This window comes from Cardiocondyla obscurior, linkage group LG10, assembly GCF_019399895.1.
Source record: "Cardiocondyla obscurior isolate alpha-2009 linkage group LG10, Cobs3.1, whole genome shotgun sequence".
In the NCBI taxonomy this organism is placed as follows: domain Eukaryota; kingdom Metazoa; phylum Arthropoda; class Insecta; order Hymenoptera; family Formicidae; genus Cardiocondyla; species Cardiocondyla obscurior.
The window spans coordinates 2,393,694-2,413,149 of record NC_091873.1 but is presented as its reverse complement, the minus strand read 5'-3'; the positions used below and the strand labels follow the sequence as shown (position 1 = coordinate 2,413,149).

Below are 19,456 nucleotides of genomic sequence, written 5' to 3'. Positions count from 1 at the left end.
TTTCGATCGAAACATACCGGAAAATATTAATTTCCAATATTCAATATTTTCATAATTTTTTTTGTACTAAAAATCCTTGTCTAAAACATTTCACATGCGAGGAAGAAACATTCTTATATACTTTAAATTCGATTATCGTATTATCGTTCCCTACCAAATAATGGAAAGCATTACCACCGTATTTTTCGACGATCGTACGGCCACGTAATATTTCCGGAATGTTAATTATCGCCGTAATCGCTGTCCATTGCTATAAAACGGCGATTTGACGCGCGAGGAATACTCTCGCGAAGAGCGATAATTATTCAATCGGGGTATTGAAGTTTTCCCATCCTCCCCCTGCCGTATCATCGCGATATCGCAATACTTGGCGCGCGTTTCGACTGTCGTTGACGTCGTAAAAGGTGCCTAATTATCACCGAAAAGTTCGGAAACGAGTTCTCAACAATTCAAACGAAGGAGTTCCGGACGGAAAGCCGGTAGATAGGCGAAGCAGCTAGTCCTCCGATCTCATTCACCTTCGGCCGAATCCTCCGTGGTAGGGGCTACCGTTTAACTACTCGAACCTCGATAATTCTCAGCGTGGACCCGAACAATTTCGTCGAAACGAATTCGTGATCCTGCCGCGCGCGGTGAAGCGCGCAGGGGGTGGAAGAGCGAGTCGGGTAACGAGGGGTCGCGGGGAAAGGGTGTCAGTCGGCGTGGTACCACCGGCGGTGCCGATGGAATTACGTTCTTCCCCACACCTCTTACGAAAGATCGTATATACTCACATCTAGACGCGTATACGTGCACGCGCTTATAGGCGCGCGCGGACGAGTGCGATCTCGCACGCGCACACACACACACACGCGTACGCATACCCGCTATCATACACGCATGTCTGCATGTATGCCTTCGGGTGGACGTTCATGTGTGTATGTGTGTAATACGTGCTCGTATCCCAGCGGTAGCGGTGGCGTGCGTGCGTGTCAGACAGACGATGAGAAAGAGCTGGTGCATTCGAGGTATCCGTGCGAGCTTGAAGGGACGTGGGCGAGGGTGGGTCGGGTCGAGGGTGGTCGAACGAGGGCGAGGATGGAACGAACGGTAGAACGAGGGCGAGGGGAGGGCAGGCATCGGGAGAAAGAAGGACGGAGAGAACAGAGAGAGCGCAAACGAGACGAAGAGAACGGGAGAGGCAGGGTGTAGGTTTACGACTTCGGTGTGTGCTAGTCTGGCCGAAGGGGGTGGAAGGTCGTATAAGCGGGTGGGCCACCCCATGAGAGGGCGAAGGGTGGTCGTCGGGTGGATGGTGGGACTCCGGTAGTGCCGGAAAGGGGGTGGATAGCCTGGAGGCGGCTAGACTTCCGAAACAGTAAAACCACGTCGGTGTGTGCGTCCCCGTAACCACCACCGTCCTATTCCACCGACCCCGTCCTCTCGTACCCTTACCGGAGGCCTCTGTCCTTCTCTGCCTTCGCCGCATCTCCTGCCGCCTCGCCGCTCCTCGCTGCCTCTCTTCTCTTTCTCTCCGACGGGCCGCCATCCCTCGCTGTGCCTGCAGCAACCCTATAAACCCTGGTCGTCCGCTGGCGCTAGCTCGTTCACTCGAGCGATGTATCCAGACGTAAGCGAAGGCCGTAATTTCGCGAGTGTCTGCGTGAACCGTTCCTACCTTTCTCGCTCTCTCGTACAGTCTCTCTTCCTTTCTCGTCCTCTCCATCCCTATCGTCGTCTCCCTTTCTCGACGCGTTTTCCCTCCGTCTCTTCGCGCGTCTCCGTTCTTGTAAGGTTTCAAGAGTACGTACACGCGGCGCGCACGTGTGCGACACGCGTACGCGCGCGTCATACCGTGCATACGTGCACACAGATCCGTGCAGACACGCACGAAGGAAAATTCGGTCTGTCGGGACGTCGGGCTGGGTACGTGTCCGAGAGATATTCCGAATGACGGTGGCTGATCAATCGAAAGACAACCGGATTCCTGTGCGCGAGAATCCTGGTATTTTGTCCGTACGTGCAAAACGGGTCGATTCATGCGAGACGCCTGCGAGCTCTTAAGAAACTTCCGGTGTTATTTTCGAAGCGTAGGAGCAACGATAGCCGGGGGGGAAGAACGCTCGAAAAGTTAAAGAGACACTCTCCTCCCTTTCTCCTCAAGACAATCTTGCCTGAAAGTCTTTCCAGCGGCTCCACGCTCGCCGCTCGGCGGGATCAGCGGGGATTAAGCTACACGCCGCTTAATCATTCATATAAATATTCATTGAGCGAAAACTTCGTCGGCGAGGCTCGCGCCGATCATCATCCCGACGCGGCTCTATTTCGCCCACCGATTCACGCCACGCGCCGTTATATCTCGGCCGATATGTATATGCGTTTTACATATCGGACTTATGACGCGCGACGCAGAGGCCTTTACCCGAGGCGAGGACCCTCGGTCTCTTTTTCCGCGGCGGCTTTGCCTCTTTTGCCATTTTATGGCATCGCTCATAGGCGGGAGAGCGAGCGGGCGGGTCCGGTAGACCCGCGATATTTCGCATATCAATAGCGGACGGCAGGGCCGCGCTTGATTTGAATTTCAAAACCTTAAATAGGAGGCCGTGGCTATAAGATAGTACAGGCGATATACCAGTTTTAATAAAGCCCGGGGTTGGCCGCGTCGGGCGCTACGGGAGCCTCCTCCAGTTGTGCAGACGTAACGAGGCTAACGTGGCGCTTGACAATCAAAAATTGCTCCTCGTCGCGTCTCTCTGCGGCGTCGATCACTCGCGATTTATGTTCCTTGCCGGGCCGGCCTTCCTTCAGTTATGCATATCGCACGCTGCACGATCCGGCGTACACGGCAATATGATCCGCGCCAATCGTTCAATTCAGAGAATTTTTCGACGAATTTTTAGTCGGTTTATCTTTTGAAAAAAATGCCAGGATACATATAGCTCGGTATATCGTGTCTGCTGCGTCAAGCTGAACCGTAACGAAGTCCATTTTTAATTAATATACCTGACATTACAAAGCACGCGCTTTCCGCCCGTTATTTATTTTTGCTACTTTCACGACGAAGAAAACTGTTTTATATTTAATAATTTTCGGTAGTAAACTAACTACGAACGTATGTATCTTATATGGTACTTCAAACGCGTTTTGATCTTTTAAATGTAATTTATATACTTTTGTATATTAATTATATTAATTTTGCTACTTTCACGACGAAGAAAACTGTTTTATATTTAATAATTTTCGGTAGTAAACTAACTACGAACGTATGTATCTTATATGGTACTTCAAACGCGTTTTGATCCTTTAAATGTAATTTATATACTTTTGTATATTAATTGTATTAACTACGTACAAATAATTCATCTAATTGACAAGTACCGCAACGGATCTAGCAAGTGCGGAATCGTAATATATTAAAATTAATACCCGATATAATATTCAATATAATAATCGGCATATAAATTTTGTTACAGCTTAACACGCAGAGATGAGGGACGAGTCGAAGGAGTGGGGGTAAGCGGTAGAGCAGGTGCGTGAGCTCCCCCCTTCCTACTTCCTTTCCGCTGCCGACTACCGAGCACGCAGCACGTGGCCGAGCCACGTTCCGGAAGTGATACGCATATTCGATGCTCGGAGATGGATCCCGACGCAAATCATCTTCTCGGCGAATGCTCCGTACACGGTGAGAGCACTTCAGATAAGTATTTATCCCCTTGGAGTAAGTTTCGTCGCCGTTTACGCATTAACCATTTACGCGCACATGTCGTGCCTCGTGTGAAATTAATTTAAGCCTTTTTCGATCAGGCTCCGAGCAAGCCGATCGGAGAGTAATCTCCACTGCTGTTAACGGTGTGTGAAAAAATTCAACGGCCGGTAGAAGTAACGTTCATAATGCCGAAAGTTAAGAGTCGGTCAGGTTAAATCGGAGTTCGGTCGAAGTGGCATTTAATTGACGAGTGCCGATATCTTTAACAGTTAAAGTCTTATAGCGCATTGAAAGTAATACTGATTATAATATTCGACATACTCTAGTACAACGCGCTGCGTAGCGGGTGGGCTGGGTAGAGATCATAGCAGCGGCGTACGTTCTCGCGTGGTATTTACGTGACCTTGTTATGCGAGGGCTGCCGGTCGAGCACGCAGTAAGCCAGATCAGTACGCTGAAAAACATGTTGCATTCCTGATCGTAATAAGTTGTTAGCTGACGCGAATTAACTTTTGCGACCGATTATTCGGACGTATGTAGACTTTGTAGAGTATCCCTGAAGCGAACAACAGCACGGAAAGTGATTCGTTTCATGGCTATCTCGTCGCGATGAACGATTTATATTCTGGGAATGTTAACTATATAAAACTTTTTTTTTTCTGTGTCAGGTAATGACCCAGAGAAGAAGCGAACGTGCCGCTGTCGGACCTGGCTTATTATAGACATCCTGAGAGGAGGAGGAGGCCCAGGAAGGGCATCGTGCCTCGACGGAGCAGCCCAAGGGTAAGTATCATTTACACAAATTTAATAACTGTCGTATCAAAGATAGAAAACGTTTTTTTAATTGATAAGCTAATTAGAGACACGTGTAAATTTTTTTTTTAACACTGGAAGATATCTTTAGCATCTCTACAATTAATGTTCCTTTTTGTTTGTTACAGGAGTTTTACTTGGATTAAATTCCGAAAGAGACTTTTAAGTGTCGTCGCCGATAATCGAATGTACGAACCACGGTCGGGGTTCGTCGCGAAACCGCATAAAGTAACCGGACGACCGAAATTTATTTAGGATATTTAAAAACGGGAGTGCCGCCAGGGTCGCGCGTATAGATTTAATTAATAATCCGCGCGCGTATTCGCGAATGTCGCGAGTGACTTGTAAAAGAAGGATGGATCTGAGTTCTGAGAGGAGGAGCAGGTCCAGGATGGACATCATACATCGGCGGGGCATCGTTTGGGTAAATATTATTTCCTATTTATATTAAAGAAATAATTTTTTCTATTTATTTTTGCTGATTTTATTATCTTAAAAGTAATAATAATTTCTTATAAAAAATCTTTGCAAACGATAAATAATTATAATATCAAATATTAAAAAAGAAGAATAATTGTTGCATATAAAAATTATATTTTAAATCAATAATCGCTATTTTATACATTTTTTTCATTTTGGTTTTTTTAATTTGTGTGTTACAGAATCCTACAGCGTTACATTCTACCAGTGTGTCTGCGTAGCTGAACCCCGCTCGCGTCGCATCAAATGTAAGTGACGAATTTTTTTTTACCAAGACGACGAATTTGCCATAAAATATGTATAACAGTAATAATTAAAAAATATTAAAATTCGTAGATTTGTCGTCTATGGTAACATCATTAGTAGTTTGAAAAGTAGTATTTCAGATGTTCTCGATTACCTTGCGCTCCGTAAAAAAATATCGTTATTTAATTTATTAACGTATCGCAGTAAATTTAATCTCGTAATAAAAATTTAATTTACACTGGAAAATAATAATTAAAATTTACGAAATAATAAAAATTAAGCTGACATTTACTCTCGTGGCACGAAATGAGCCAAACGAGAAAACAATTTAGCATCGCGGAAAAGCGGCAACAATTAGAACTCCCACATTTGCCTTTTCAAAATTAGGATTCGCGATAGTTTTATTGGCCCGTCTTATCTCTTCTGTTGCTTAGTATGAATAATGCCATTGTAATTAGCGTGACCTCCTTCGGACATTCCTGCATCCTCATTCTCTTTCATTCATCAAATCGATCCGCGACGTGACGTTAAGCAAGGGCGTTTTATCGCCGATCTGACAATTTTAACGAGTCAATCCTCGACGAATGGAAATTAATACCATTTTGATAAATAACAAATGTAAGATAATTTTATTGGGATATTATATAACTTTAAATTGAAATGTACATACAAATTGAAACAATCAGTCTCAACAAAATTGAGTAATTTAAAGAAACATGTTGTTTAAGAAAAAAAAAAAGTAAAATTATTTCAAAGACGTTAATGGGTCGATATTGCGTAATATTTCCTCGAAAAATTATCGCTTTTGAACCGTTCGGCTTTTCTCGTTTGGATTCTTCATTCTTGACGGTAATGGCTTTGGTAACAGCGTTGTACATCGTAAAACCGACCTATCCCAACTCAATAATTCCTATCTCCCTGCTGTACCCTGCATTTTCGTGGTATCCCGAGGGAGCTGCAGGTGGACCGGACCGAAAACTCGGGGGACGGCTTCATCCTCGCATCGTTTCCACGCCGCGCTCGGCCGATGAAAGTTTTTAATCTGCTTTTCATTATGCTCGCGAAAGACGCGCGACATCTCCCCTTTTTGTCATTTCTCTCGCTCTTCGCGGCTTCGCTATCGGTTTGACGTTATCGCGTAAGCACAAATGTGTGCGCCCGTGTGTTTAAGTTGGATCATCGTGTACCTACGCGCGCGCACACGTGCACGCTGCAGAATACTTGTTGGGGTTTACGGTCTGTATCTTTATGCGCGTGTACGTGTTCGAGAGTACGTGGCGCGGCATTAACGGCGCGGAGGGAAGCCGAAGGGGACGGGGACGGCGACGGCGGCGGCGGGTGCCACGGTAGTAAATCTGCGTCTGTGTAGGTGAGGAGAAATAGCTATGGATGGGTGTCGGTGAGATACGGCTTTGCGAGGGAACGCGAGGGAGTGCGAGAGGGTGAGTGCGTCTAGACCGGGGTGAGACTGCGTCACAACCCTGGCCCCGTATCGCGAGGGGGTTCTGTTTAACGACAGACTATCGAGGGATGGGGATTCACCTGCCAGCGCTGCCCCCTGTTCCCTTCCTTTTCTTCCCTCTCGCGCATTGGCCTTTTCTCTCGCGCTACATATTTCTCCTTCGACTCATTGTTCGTCCTCTTTACGACAGCTGCCGATGGTGTTAATTGCCCTGTTGCCGTTGACATTCCGTTCCCTTTAAACCTACGTCCGAAGGGTGAGAGACTGCCCGAAACTGTCCTCCCGCGTAGCATTACAACCTTAATCGAGAAGAGATTACGTCGCGCACATTGTGATACGTCACGGTTGATCGAAATCACGTATCTCGTTAAGCATTGATTAATCTAGTCGATAAGTACATTTACGTTTTAATAGCGCTACGTTATAAAGCGTGTAGAAAAACTTATTTATAACGTTAACGCCATAGAGAAAAATATAATATAATATAAAAGAATATAAAATAATATTATTGCGAAAAGATTCGCGAAACTCGTATTATTAATTGCCCATTTTTTTTCTTATGAATTTTTTTTTACCGTTTTACATTATTCTAACGCTTTCATTAAAAAAAAAAATAATAAAAAATAAAACAATTAAACTTATTATTTCTTTTTAACAATTTAATTTAACCAGTTGAAGGATTGTTTATTCAGAATTAGCTTTAATAAGATAAACAGCAATAGTTTATTAAATCCGCACACAGATAAATAGCACCGTGGCCACGAATGAGATTTTACGACGTCGTGGTGTTCTCGAAATTGACGTCGCTCTACGAGTGCTCCTTATAAACTTACTTTACTTCCGTCGTTTTAAATAATTACGCTCTTAATGGGGAAGCTGCGTCTAGACTAGGGAGAGACTGCGTCATAAACCTGGTCCCGTATCGCGCGCGGAGGCTCTGTTTAACACACCTATCGAGGGGTGGCAGACTCATCCGCTGTCTCGACCACCCTTCCGCCCTCCCCCGTTCTTCGTCCCTCGCTCTTTGTCCTACTCTTTACGACTACCGGCGCGCGGCGTTAACTGCCTTCTTCCCGCCAATATTACGTTCCCTTTAAAGCCGTTTCGGGGTACGGTGGTCAAGTACTCACGGATATCGCGTTTCAAGGTTTAGCGTGCACCTGCATGTATCTCTATATCGCGTCTTTAAAGCCGCCTGGGGACGATGCATCGCAACGCGCTTAACGGCATTAACTCCATCAACGTCCACCACGGACCTGTTCAATTACCGATTATTCCGTGTTCGCATTTATTTCGGGCTATTACTACAATCGGGTTCAAAAAGCTCTAAAAGAATTTCGCGGAAAATCTTATCACGCGAACTCTATAATATTGAAAGTTGAAAAATGCACGAGCACATTTTGAAATACATATTAATTTCTGAATGTCTGAAATTCGAAATATGATAAGAGCATTTACGTCGATTACATGCCACATTTCCTGTGTAATTTCTCTCAACGTTTCGCTTGATACACCTCATTGCTATAATCTCGTCGGATGTATCCCTAACTAAGTGTATTACTTAGCGCGAGATGCGTTTGAAGTGAGGACAAACCGCATCGCGCAATCTCACTTCGGCGACGAAAGAAAATCCTCATTAATGATACATTATCAGGAGAGGTTCGCCCGACAATCTCTCTCATCCCCGTCTCCGCCCTCACTTCCGTCTCGCCCTTTACCGTAATCAGCGGAGTGTTAACTGTCTTGTTTCCGGTGATATTCCGTACCCTTTAAAGTTATGCCACCGGTCCCGGCGAAGGGAAAGCGGGACAAGCTGGCAGACCGTAACTCCGAAACGGCGCGTTTCAGAAGTCATGAACGATATATGGACGGGGCGATATCGTCACGTAGCTGCGGTGTAAAACATGGTCTACGCTTTTTCGCATCCGCGATTCGACGGCCGACAGTCTAAATATGCCCATCAGAATCGATATTATGCGATTCCGCAGACACGCATGCATACAATTTTCTTTTTTATGATGACGCACGCGATACAAAAAATGAATGCTAAATCTACGTTCGAGCAATATCGTTCTGAATTGAATCCAAACAAAATGTATTATTTTTGTATACTTTGCGAAAATTAATAATCGACTATCGCGGCTCTGGCTTGGTGCACGCATGTCATCCGGCGATATAAAATTCATAATAGAAACTTTTTATCGCCTTATCACTTTGGTACCTAAACGTAATAGACGTAAAAAAAAAAAAAAAAAAAAAAAAAACAGAAAAAAGGGGAGGGATATAACATTAACTCCAATTTAATTATGATCGATGTATGTCTTGAGAGTTTAATTTAATAACTACCCTCCGAGGCGGCCTCGCGGAAGGTGCATTCGTCGCGGTGGCGACTTAGCGCGAGCGTCATCGGTGCGTTGCGCGCGTTTACGCTCGCCCTTGCTCGCGCCGGTGTGCGAGAGCGTGCGAACGGAAGGCAAGACGGTGCAGTGTGATAGTGGGGCAACACAGGGGGTGGCGGGTGGCGATGTGGCGGCGTTGTTAGAGAGCGGCGTGGGGCAGGTCCGGAGCGTCGGTCGATACCGCCGTCTGTGCGCGCCTCCTTCCACGGACCCTCCACTTCCCTTCCGTTACGCCACCTAGGTCCGGGTCCGGCCAGCGTCATCAGAACCTCCCCAGCCTCCCAACGATTCCGTATCTTAAACGTAAGACGTAAGATGCCTGGGCGCCCGTCAGACGCGCGATGCTTCTCTCTCTCTCTCGTCCCGTCTCTCTTCGCCTCGTCTCTTTCTAACGTTTCTCTCACCTTCTCGTTTTCTGTCTTTTTTTTATTTTTTCTTCTTTTTGTCTTTTCCTCTCTCGATAAAGGCGCTCAGGACGATCTTTCATCGACGTCTCGCGTCGCATGTACATTCCCCTCTCGCGAAATACGTGAGGACTTTTGCGCGCCGTAAATACCACTCATCTGCAATTCCGATCAGCGCACGATCGATCGCTATTGATTTCTTCGTCAGGCCACGACGTGCCCGGCTATTTTCGTGCCTCCGCGTATCTTTCGTTCTTCCGTGCTTCTCTCGCTGACCCAATAGCTCGAGAAGCTTTTAAAATGCGAAGGCAACTTCGGGAGTTGTTTCTTAACACTTTGATAGCTACATATTGCGCTTATTAACTGTCACTCGACGCTGGCATATTTCGCTCAAGTCCTCCTCCCCTCTTATTTGTAATTGTAATACATTAAATATTTATTATATGAATTATTTATATTAAATATTTATTAACCAATGGATTTATAAAATCATGTATACGTGATTGCAGTCATCAGTATTAAACAACGCGATTATTATATTTCGAAATCACGTGTCAGGATATAATTCGATCGTTTTGTCAAATATCCGATATCTGTACGCACTCAGCATATGTCATCGCTGCCTGTTGGCCCAATGCGAGTATCGTTTACAGAATTTCTCTAGCGAATTCTCGAGTTTCATCAATTTACGCCGGGCCCTTTATCTCGCGTAATATGCACAGTTGGCTCCGATTCTCGCCATCGGTATGCTCTGATTCCTTTTGATCTAAATGTCCCAAGACTTCCAGAGTAGTCGAGCGAAAATACATCTATCCTCTATTTTCTCGTATTTATCCTCGCCAAGACGCTCTCTTGAAAAACACCGCCGCCACGATCCTAATCATCGTCATCGTTATCGTCGTTGTAAACATTTTTCTTTTATTTATTTAATTTTTTTTTTTTTTCTCAGCCTCTCGATATTTCAAATCCTCCAGCGGTATCGTGGACGCGCCTGTAGAAACTTAATAAATGCGTCTTTCACGTCGTGTTTTACACCTTCAATACCCGTTTCATCTTCCAACGTCAAAATTCAATCACGATATCGCACGCGAGCCTCTCTTTGTATCGCGGCGCGACGCAGCCGGCGCGCGGATGAGAGAGAAAGATTTCTGCACTCTTCTTTCTCGGAGCGCTTCAACCTTCGCGCCATCGATATGACCTCATCTCCTCTTCTCGCGGGAAGCGGATGCGTGAGAGACGATTTATCAGGCCGACGCGCCGAGGTCCCTCTTTCCCCCCTCCGTCCTTTTTGCGCTTCTTGCGCCCCGCCGACAGGCAGGCGGTCAGAAAATCCCGTGGCATGAGAAACGCACGCGGGATACACGTGTCGAAAGGGCCGCGAACGCACCTGAGCGGATCGGCCGATCGCGAGAAGCGCGACCAATCGATTCCGTCCCGGGCTTCTCTCGTCGCCCGTCGTGGAACCGTGCTATTCTTTGTCCGTCGTCCTTGGGGTGTATTGACCGATCTAGATGTCCCGCGATCAAGCCGATCTTGATTGTCGTGCCTCCATTGTGCCGCCTTATAAGGACCGGCCTGTCAATTCACCCGATAGCATCTTCGTTTGCATCGGGACAGACAAGTATCGTTCGCACGCGCCTACAATGTTTCCCGAACGCTCGCCGAGAGCACGATAGGCTGCGGGATCGCGAGAATAAATCGTCAATATCAGGATTCTATTCGGAAACGCCGTGCGGACGTCGAAGGATCGCGCGATCGGATATAAAGGAGTGAATCTCGCCTCGCGTTCTCACGCCGATCACCGCGGCGTGCGTCGAACTTGGAGTCTATAATTGCTCGCGACGGGGTAAGGCGGTAAATCCGCTTCCCACTTCGCGGAGCGTGAGGATGCTGCGTGCATAACGCGTAGCTACGCAAGCCGGCTGGCTGGCTGGCCGATGAACACGCGCGTAAGCCGCGTACCACGGCCGATGCGTATGTATCGAGATAACAACGCTGGGATAGAGACAGACAGGAAAGATGAGGGACAACGGGTGGCGAGGGTGGAAAGGGGGGGGGGCGAGAAACGACCAGGACTGCCGTTCGCGGGGGGTAGGATCGTGAAGCGCTAGTAGATTACGCAATTATCTTATGAACGCGGCGCGTATGGTGCTTGCACTGCCTCACGCGAGAAAGGACGATGGCTCCTGGCCGCGAAGGAGCATCTAAGGTACACGTACGACCCCGCGCGAGTACGTGCGAGTATCGCGGTGCACGAAAAGAAACGTCTCCTCCCCTCCCTTCCCCTTAAATTGGTAGCGTATTACGCAATTACCCCATCGCGCATCCCCGCGATATCTAACCCCGCGTAACCCCGGCCTTATAAATAGACGTTCTTCGCCGGTACGCAGAGTTTCACGAACCTACCGGCAAGCGCCGCCCATCTCGGTGTTATTCAATCTAACACCTACCTAGCTTACACGTTCGGACCATCGCGCATCGCTTTTAATTCGGGGCTCTCTCGACGCCTGTTCGCTGAAGCGGCCAATGGCCGAGAGTGAACAACGTCGGACGCAGCATCCTAAACTTTCCTCGCTTACGGTGACCCGCGCGCGCTTCGATCGAAATAGGGATTTAATGACAGTTAAAAGCAAACGGGCGTTCACCAATACGATTACTCGTTCCAGCGATCTCATCCTTTGTGTATTTCCCCTCCATTCCACCGTGGTACATGGCACAACGGATACTTCTTTACGACTACGGACCGCTCTTCGGTAATATTAATTCACGTTACGCGATCGGGGGAGTTTTAAAGATGAAAAAACGTGCGAATGATAATGATATCGGGCGACCCCCGGATTATTGCAAATATTTAATTATTCCCGATCGGTCAGAGTGACCGCAAGTCATCCTCGTTAAATAGCTCGTTAGACATTCAGCTGGTAATTAAAAATGGGTAGAAGCGAGCGCTTCTTCGCTTTCACGAGATTCCCGCTGACAATCGGGGCCAAGAGCTAAGTATATCTTTTCACGTTGATCGCCGCCTCTGAAATTGAATAAACGCCATCGTGCTGCTGTCGCGGTTAAATAATTATTATTGAATTATCATGCCATTGTTAGAATCACACTGAACTCCGCTTGAATACATCAGTAATATCGATCGTTTTAATGAATTTTATTAGTAATCACCACTGGTCGGACGGAAGACATTTGAACCGGTGGCTTAGCGAAATAATTCGACAAAATTTACGCCGCTCGAGCGATACAGCGCGATACACCGATAACTAACGACTAACACGATCAGACCGATTAACTAAAGTGACAGGTACTTTTCCCGACGCGCATTTAATCATCGGTCAGGATTGTCTCGGCGAACGCGATTTCAAATGATCTCGCGCTCCGTGCGGCTTCGCCGTGTGCATCCCGCGGCGTGTCGAACAATTGATTCACCTGGCGCGAGTTATTCACCCCTTCTTACGTTTACGCACCCACACGCGCGTGGCACGCACGAACACGGCGAGCACGTGCACGCAAACACGACCAGCGACGACGATGCAAAGGTGGCGTGCGTCGTCGTTCGCGTCGCTCTCTTCTCCTCGCCACTCCGGGCGAACCGTCCTCCTTCTCGCATTCTAATAGAATTGTCTCCATTATTAATGAGGCTGCGCTCGGTTTCAGCGGAGTGCCTCGCTTCCGAGGTACAGGCTCTTCGCGTCGGTGTGCGTCCGTGCGTGTGCCGGACACGCGGCTGCGTCCGGAACGCTCCTTATTTATTCACGCATGCGGCAAAGTATAACTGGCACCGCGATAACCGTGCAGAGGAAAGTTCTATCGCGTTGAGAAACACTCGTGATCGCAGGGGATCGAAAAATTGGATGTTATATTCGAAAGTAATAACAGCCAGTCTCGTCAGGTTCGTCGAGAGGCGCGAGAGCGAAAATTCGTCGCGCGACGTTTCGTGGGAGAGGAGGAAAGTAAAAAAAAAAAAAAAAAATATAGAAAAAAAGTAGTTTCGCGTCACCGAATATTCACAGAATACTTATTTTTTAATGATACTTTCTACAACTATATGACGTTATTTTTTCATTTTCCAGCAGCGCAGCGGGATTTTATTTTTAAACGGCAATTTTTTAGCGTATTATACTCTGACATATTTCTATTAACCCCAACATGCTTTTACCAGAATAAAATAGAGTAAAGCTCTTTCTACGCGTCTATATATTTTTATCGGAGCGAGAGAGACGGCACGTCGGAAATCGATATTAACGTAAAACAATATTTTCCTATGATCCCGGTCATTAGTCTCCTTTTAACGAAACTGTACCACGTGTTGTATTGACAGATATCCCACTGTCAATCCTCTCCACCCCCTTTCCTCCCGCGCCATAACCTGAGCCCGGCAATTTCGCAACCCCCGCGTGCATTGCATCGACGATGCGGAACGTCGTATCGCACGTAAGCGCGCCGTTAACTCAGAAATCGATGCACCTGCCGAAAGTCCGGCGGGCCGTAAATCGCGATATATTAACGCGATATATAGAGCTCCCCCTCGTTTTCTGCGATCGCGCCGCACGTGTCCGTGTCGGGGCGAAGATAGGATTAGCACGTATATACGAATGCAGGCGCGAGAAGGCGGTTAAAAATGGAATGAAAGTAACGGTGCCGCCTCATCGATACTTCAAGCCGGTTTCTTCGATGCATCGCTCAGCGTTTTCGTGTATAAATGGTGCGAGACCACGAGAACGAGCATATTCGAAACCCTCGTTCGGGACGATCGAAATAAATCTCACTTTTAAATTGAGTGTAAAGCTCGCCACGTGACTAGCGTATTCTTTCATTAAATTCAACTGCGATTACCTAATTTCTTTTATGTACGCTGTACATGTTATATGCTATTACAAGTTAATCCTTTGCAGAGGAATTTCTTCGATTAAAAATCACAAGTTGAAAAAACATCGAAGAATTTATTTGATTCGTTAAACACATACGCTTGAGCGCTTAGAAAATTCAAAATTGACGCGGCATTAATAAATTATGCGTCCGAGTTTTATTTTCGGAACAAAAGCGACATACACATCACTAAGTTTCTTTCTTAATTTATACACGGTTTATCCTCGACAAAAATCTCATTGATTACTCAGCTTTTCAATCGGAAAATAAATGTCAATTAAACGCTCGCGTGCTTAATTGATTTTAATACGTAAAAGTCGTCAAATAAATTGTCGAGGAAGTAAAATCCATTGTCAATAAATACGTATCGATTTTAAAGTGGCATATGCATTCATAAAAAGCTGCACTCGCGCATACATGGTATCTTTTTTTAATTTAATTTTTTTTTTTTTTTTTATAAAGGTGTACACAAGTAATACTGAATAAGTTTTATTAGAGCATGCACTTGTATCCTTCGATTCGGAACAATCGAAGCCGAAACGATAATGAGACGACGGACTCGGGTTTGTCGACGTTTTTTTCACTCCGGTTGCGTTCGCAATTTTTTTGCGATCTACTCTTTCTCAATCCGCCTCTATCGCGGTCCCTCCTCACCGAGAAATCTCAGAAACCTCTCCTCTATCAGTTGGAAATAAAAGCGTCCTTTTTTTTCTAAAGACACGGATGGAAGGACACAACAGACGGAAAGCCTCTTGCTTGCTACCCTATTTGTATAAAATCCCTGTGTACGGATTATGCTCGTGTTGGTGAACACTGTGATGTAATCAGGAAACGAATAGAGAAAGGATAGTGCTTTTCTGCTGATCAAACATTCAAACGTTTTAATTACAAAAATACAGACCTTCCTGTATTACATTAATAGAGTGATTTTTTAACAAGCATCTTAAAATTCGTAAGAAATATTATTGTAATAGATAAAAAAGGTTCACGATAGTTTCCGCGAAGAATTAAGATATTTCATTCAAACGTTCCATTACTGGAAAAATTTGCCGCAAGACAGCTCGGAAAGTTGTAATGTGATATCATTATCAGGTCGACGGTTTCTCGAGTTACTTGGAAATATTAACGACATCTTATAGCGAAACGATTTTTCAAAATAATATTGACGACGAGAGAAAGAATCACCGACGCAGCGTTATCCGTCAAGGATATTGCATTATTAACCCGTATGAGATGTTTCGGGAAGAAGTGTTTCCGATAACGACCGCATAATCTAATTAACGTGTCATATCTGCGAAATCCTCATCATCCGAACATAATTCGTAATTGTAGCGGCAGCTTTTCAGATAATCTTGTAATACCTGGAAATAATCAGCGGTCGGATCTCGCGGACGCTGAATTTAAAGCTCGCGAATTACTTCCTAAGATATTAAGCGGTCCCGGTCTTTCACCGCAGCTCGAAATTTACCAGGCTGATGCAATCTCGCTTCATCCTATCCCGAAATTCGCGCGCTAACTATGCCGCGCACGACGACACGCACGTACGTGCCCGCGCAGCGTATGCGTGCGTATGCATGTACGCGCGATGATAGAGGATAAAGGAAGAGGGAACGAAGCTCCGGTTCGCAAAACCCTCGTTCGCCGCGCGTCCCGTGAGGTTGGATCCTAGCCACTTCTATCATCCGGGTCTCGCCACCACCGACGAAAGCCGCATCGGGTGCGGCGGAACGAACGAATGCGGGTGGACGGAGAGAAGAGGGGTGGGTGGCCCAGAAGGGCAAGAAAGACAGAGTGCGTCATGTCGGGTCCCCCTTGCGCCCCCTTCGCGCGGCCCTTCGCGCCCGTTTCCCCGCGCGCCTCGCCCTTCCTTCGCCGCACCAACCAGCCGGCAGCTTTGAGCTTGCAGCTTTTTGCGGGGTTCAACCACCTCGCGACTCGGAGCGACGCACGCAGAGGCCTCGTCGGGCTCTCACGCAACCCACCCGGTTTCTCCGTTGCCGAAAGCGGTACCTAACGTCGTAGCCCGCCGTCTTGCTTGTGCCCTGCCGCCGCCAACCCCTGCGAGCTCGTACCAACCCCGTCGGCGTGTCCTGCCGTCTCGGCCTGAGGTCTCTCCCCCCTCCCCACGCAACTCCTCACGCGTCCCTCCGACTGCCGCCACCGCCCGCGGCCGACACGAAAGACCTTACGAGAGAGCCTCGCGCTTGCATCGACCACGCGAGAAAATTGCATCGTTGCGCTTTAAGTGTTACGAGTGGCGAGCGTGGCAAATCGCTCGGCGGTTGCTTTCAAGACTCGCGAAACTCCCGTGCTCGACGTTTGCGGTGCATACGTTACGTAGACGCGATAGCATTATAATAGGGACGGAAAGAGAAAGCTGATTTCCAACAAGACTTGACGATATAATAAAACAAACTGAGACTGTTGAATGGAAGAATTTTAACCGCGTGCACTCGGGATCTCTTGTATAAATTAGCTGGCCCGGCAGATTCGATTAGCTATGATTTTTCTAATTGAACCGCGGTTACTATTTTTGACGATAGATAAGCCATGCATTTCGTAAAGCAGCAGACGAAAAGAGAGAATTAATCGTCGGAAAGAATTTCTCACTGGCGAGTCATTACGCGAAATAACCGCGGTACAATATATGTAATGGTTTTGTGATATAAGATTATCTGTAAAATCGATCCCGTCTCGTATATTATACGCAAATGAAAATGACGAAATTGGCATAAAGAGCGGAACAATGGGGTTTCGCGGTAAGGTGTGAAATCGGAAAGGGGGACGAGGGTGCAGGGTGTGTGGGTGTGTGCGTGGTACAAGCGGGGGTGGTGCACACGTGCGTCGCGCATCGCTTCGCTTTCCATGAGAGGTTACAAGTGAGAGGAAGAGGAGAGAGAAAGAGAAAGAGAGAGAGAGAAAGAGAGAGAGAGAGAGAGCGAGCGAAGGGCGAGTGAGGGGCTTTACGTGAATCGCGAGGGTGAGAGGAAGAAAGAGCGAACGAGAAGAGCGATAGAGGGATACGAAAGGGGGAGGGCAACCGAGAGTAAACAGAATTTGCATGGAAACAGTGTGCCAGTGGGTCGCGTCGAGCTGCGGGTATTTAACGCTGTTCACTTCGTCCTCCCCCTCGCTGAACCCCTCGCCTCTTCATCGCCATCCTCTTGAACCTCCATCCCTTCACCCTCCCTCTCTATCTTCTTCTTTCCGCTTATTTTCCCCGCTTCGTTCCGCCCGCTTGTTTCTCTCTTTCTCGCTCGCCTTCCTCTCCTCCATTTCACGGTCCTCTCTCGCTTTAATGTAGCCGCGAGGAAATTGCTCTTTTTAACCGGTAGCATAATTCTTCCACAGCCAACGCGGTAAACGCATTACGGCGGCGACATTATGCATGTAAACGTGGCATTCAGGGGGATGAATGGGCGCGCGCTCGTCCGACTCGCGTCGGTTTCCGAGGGGGAAGCGCGACCGCCGCGCAACGATCCCCCAGCGATGCGCTCCTGCGATGTAGCTTTACTTTTGAGGTCGTCCTGATGAAAGGATGCCGGAAGGACGGGGTCGCCGGGAACGAACGGGCGCGTGGGGGAAAGATTTTTCGGTATCTAGGTCGGTCGGCCGGAGCCGTTGGATCGAGACGAATCCGACCATGTCGGCGATGATTTGGGGCGCGAGACGCGAAGGACGGCCGCAAAGATTTACGACCGCGTATTTCCGCGGTATCTTCACATACACACCCACACCCGCGTACGTATGTAACCGGTGGTGCTATCCACCGTTCTAGTCGCGAGACACGAAATAAGGGAGTTTACGCAAGGGCTTGCCCTCGCGGTGCACAAGTCCGGTGGAATATATATCAGAATAAGTCTCGCGCTGGAGAATTTACGCTCGCGGTTGGTCGGCGGTCGTACCGAGTTTCCGACACGTCGTCGCTGTATAAACGAAGGACCTTTTTTCACGCTTCCGGGGCGAACGCCGCGAGGACGCGACGCGACGTGGCAAACAGGGCGGAAGCGCTTTCGCGACATAACAGACGATTACAACGCCTAATAACCTTGCTGCTTGACTGGTATACTACTACTTACTGGAGAGTGGAAAGTTTCGAGTTTGAAAGCTACTTTGACTAGCGGCAGCTAGTCGGCGAGGGAGCCAAGGAGCAGCGACGAAGGCGGTGGCGGCGACGGCGACGACGGCGACGGGTGCCGGTGTAACGAAGTTCCTTAACGAGGCTACCCATTTTGTCGACTTAAGTTGATCGATAACTGTTCGCCTACAACGTGCTTTTCAGACACGAGAGCGGGCACGTCGCGCGAGCTCGGCATTATGCGGATTTCAAATGCGGATTAATCTGCTTACCGAGCGCGGCGAAGGAGAAGCGCTCGACCGTGTAAATTAATAAAAGGGCAAGAGAGAGGAAAAAAGAGAGCGGATTTTTTTTTCTTTCTTTTTTTTTTTTTTTTTTTTTTTTGAGTAAGCGTTTTCCTTGCTTTAATTGCACCGTCGTTTAGGGCATTCACCTAAAACGCCTGCTGGAATTCACCGACGATCGCTGTCACTAGATTACAACGAAAGCAATTGCAAAAATAGCATCTGTCCGCATTGATATAAATACAGTTTGGTCGTTCGTGTCATAACGGACAGTTGAGATCATGTGGCGTGACAAATCGTTTTGCGAATAGTTAATTTTGTACTCTTGCGAGCAACTTTTAGTTCGAGCATTTATTTATGATTAATAAAAATACTGCTAGCGATAGCGCGAAGATAATAGAGTAGAAAAAGATTTCGTAACATCTATTATAACGATTTAAAAGACGAGAACACAACGCGCTGGGAAAAGGCAGCGAACAAAGTAACTAGTTGAAACTCCGGTGAAGTTTCTCGCGAATCCTTGCTCGTGCATACCACGTTTCAACGACAAATTCGTTGTGTTTGCTTCCCTCCTCTTCCTGCATTCCAGTTAACAACGCGGATCGCTTTAAGAAAGTAACATAAAGTCCCTCAACGCCGCGAGTTTTTCAAGATTTGTATATAGGTCGTTCTTTTCATAGTACTTGCGGATCCGCGCGTACACATCCATCAATATCCATAATATATTTTCTTTGTT

General features: G+C 47.2%; 1 protein-coding gene and 1 long non-coding RNA gene across 2 annotated transcripts in view; both read left to right on the top strand.

Moving 5' to 3' along the window:
• Window positions 1-3,456: 3,456 nt before the first annotated feature.
• LOC139106104 (uncharacterized) lies at window positions 3,457-5,046 on the top strand. Its single transcript, XR_011546301.1, has 3 exons — window positions 3,457-3,661; window positions 4,354-4,468; window positions 4,627-5,046. It is a non-coding gene; the product is annotated as an uncharacterized lncRNA (long non-coding RNA).
• Window positions 5,047-5,164: 118 nt separating this feature from the next.
• The window catches only part of Mamo (zinc finger protein 628-like), a 207,230-nt gene continuing 192,938 nt past the window's right edge, over window positions 5,165-19,456 (top strand). The window contains exon 1 of the mRNA XM_070662583.1: window positions 5,165-5,226. The gene's annotated coding sequence lies outside the window, so the exon portion shown is untranslated. The remainder of the gene's footprint in view (window positions 5,227-19,456) is intronic.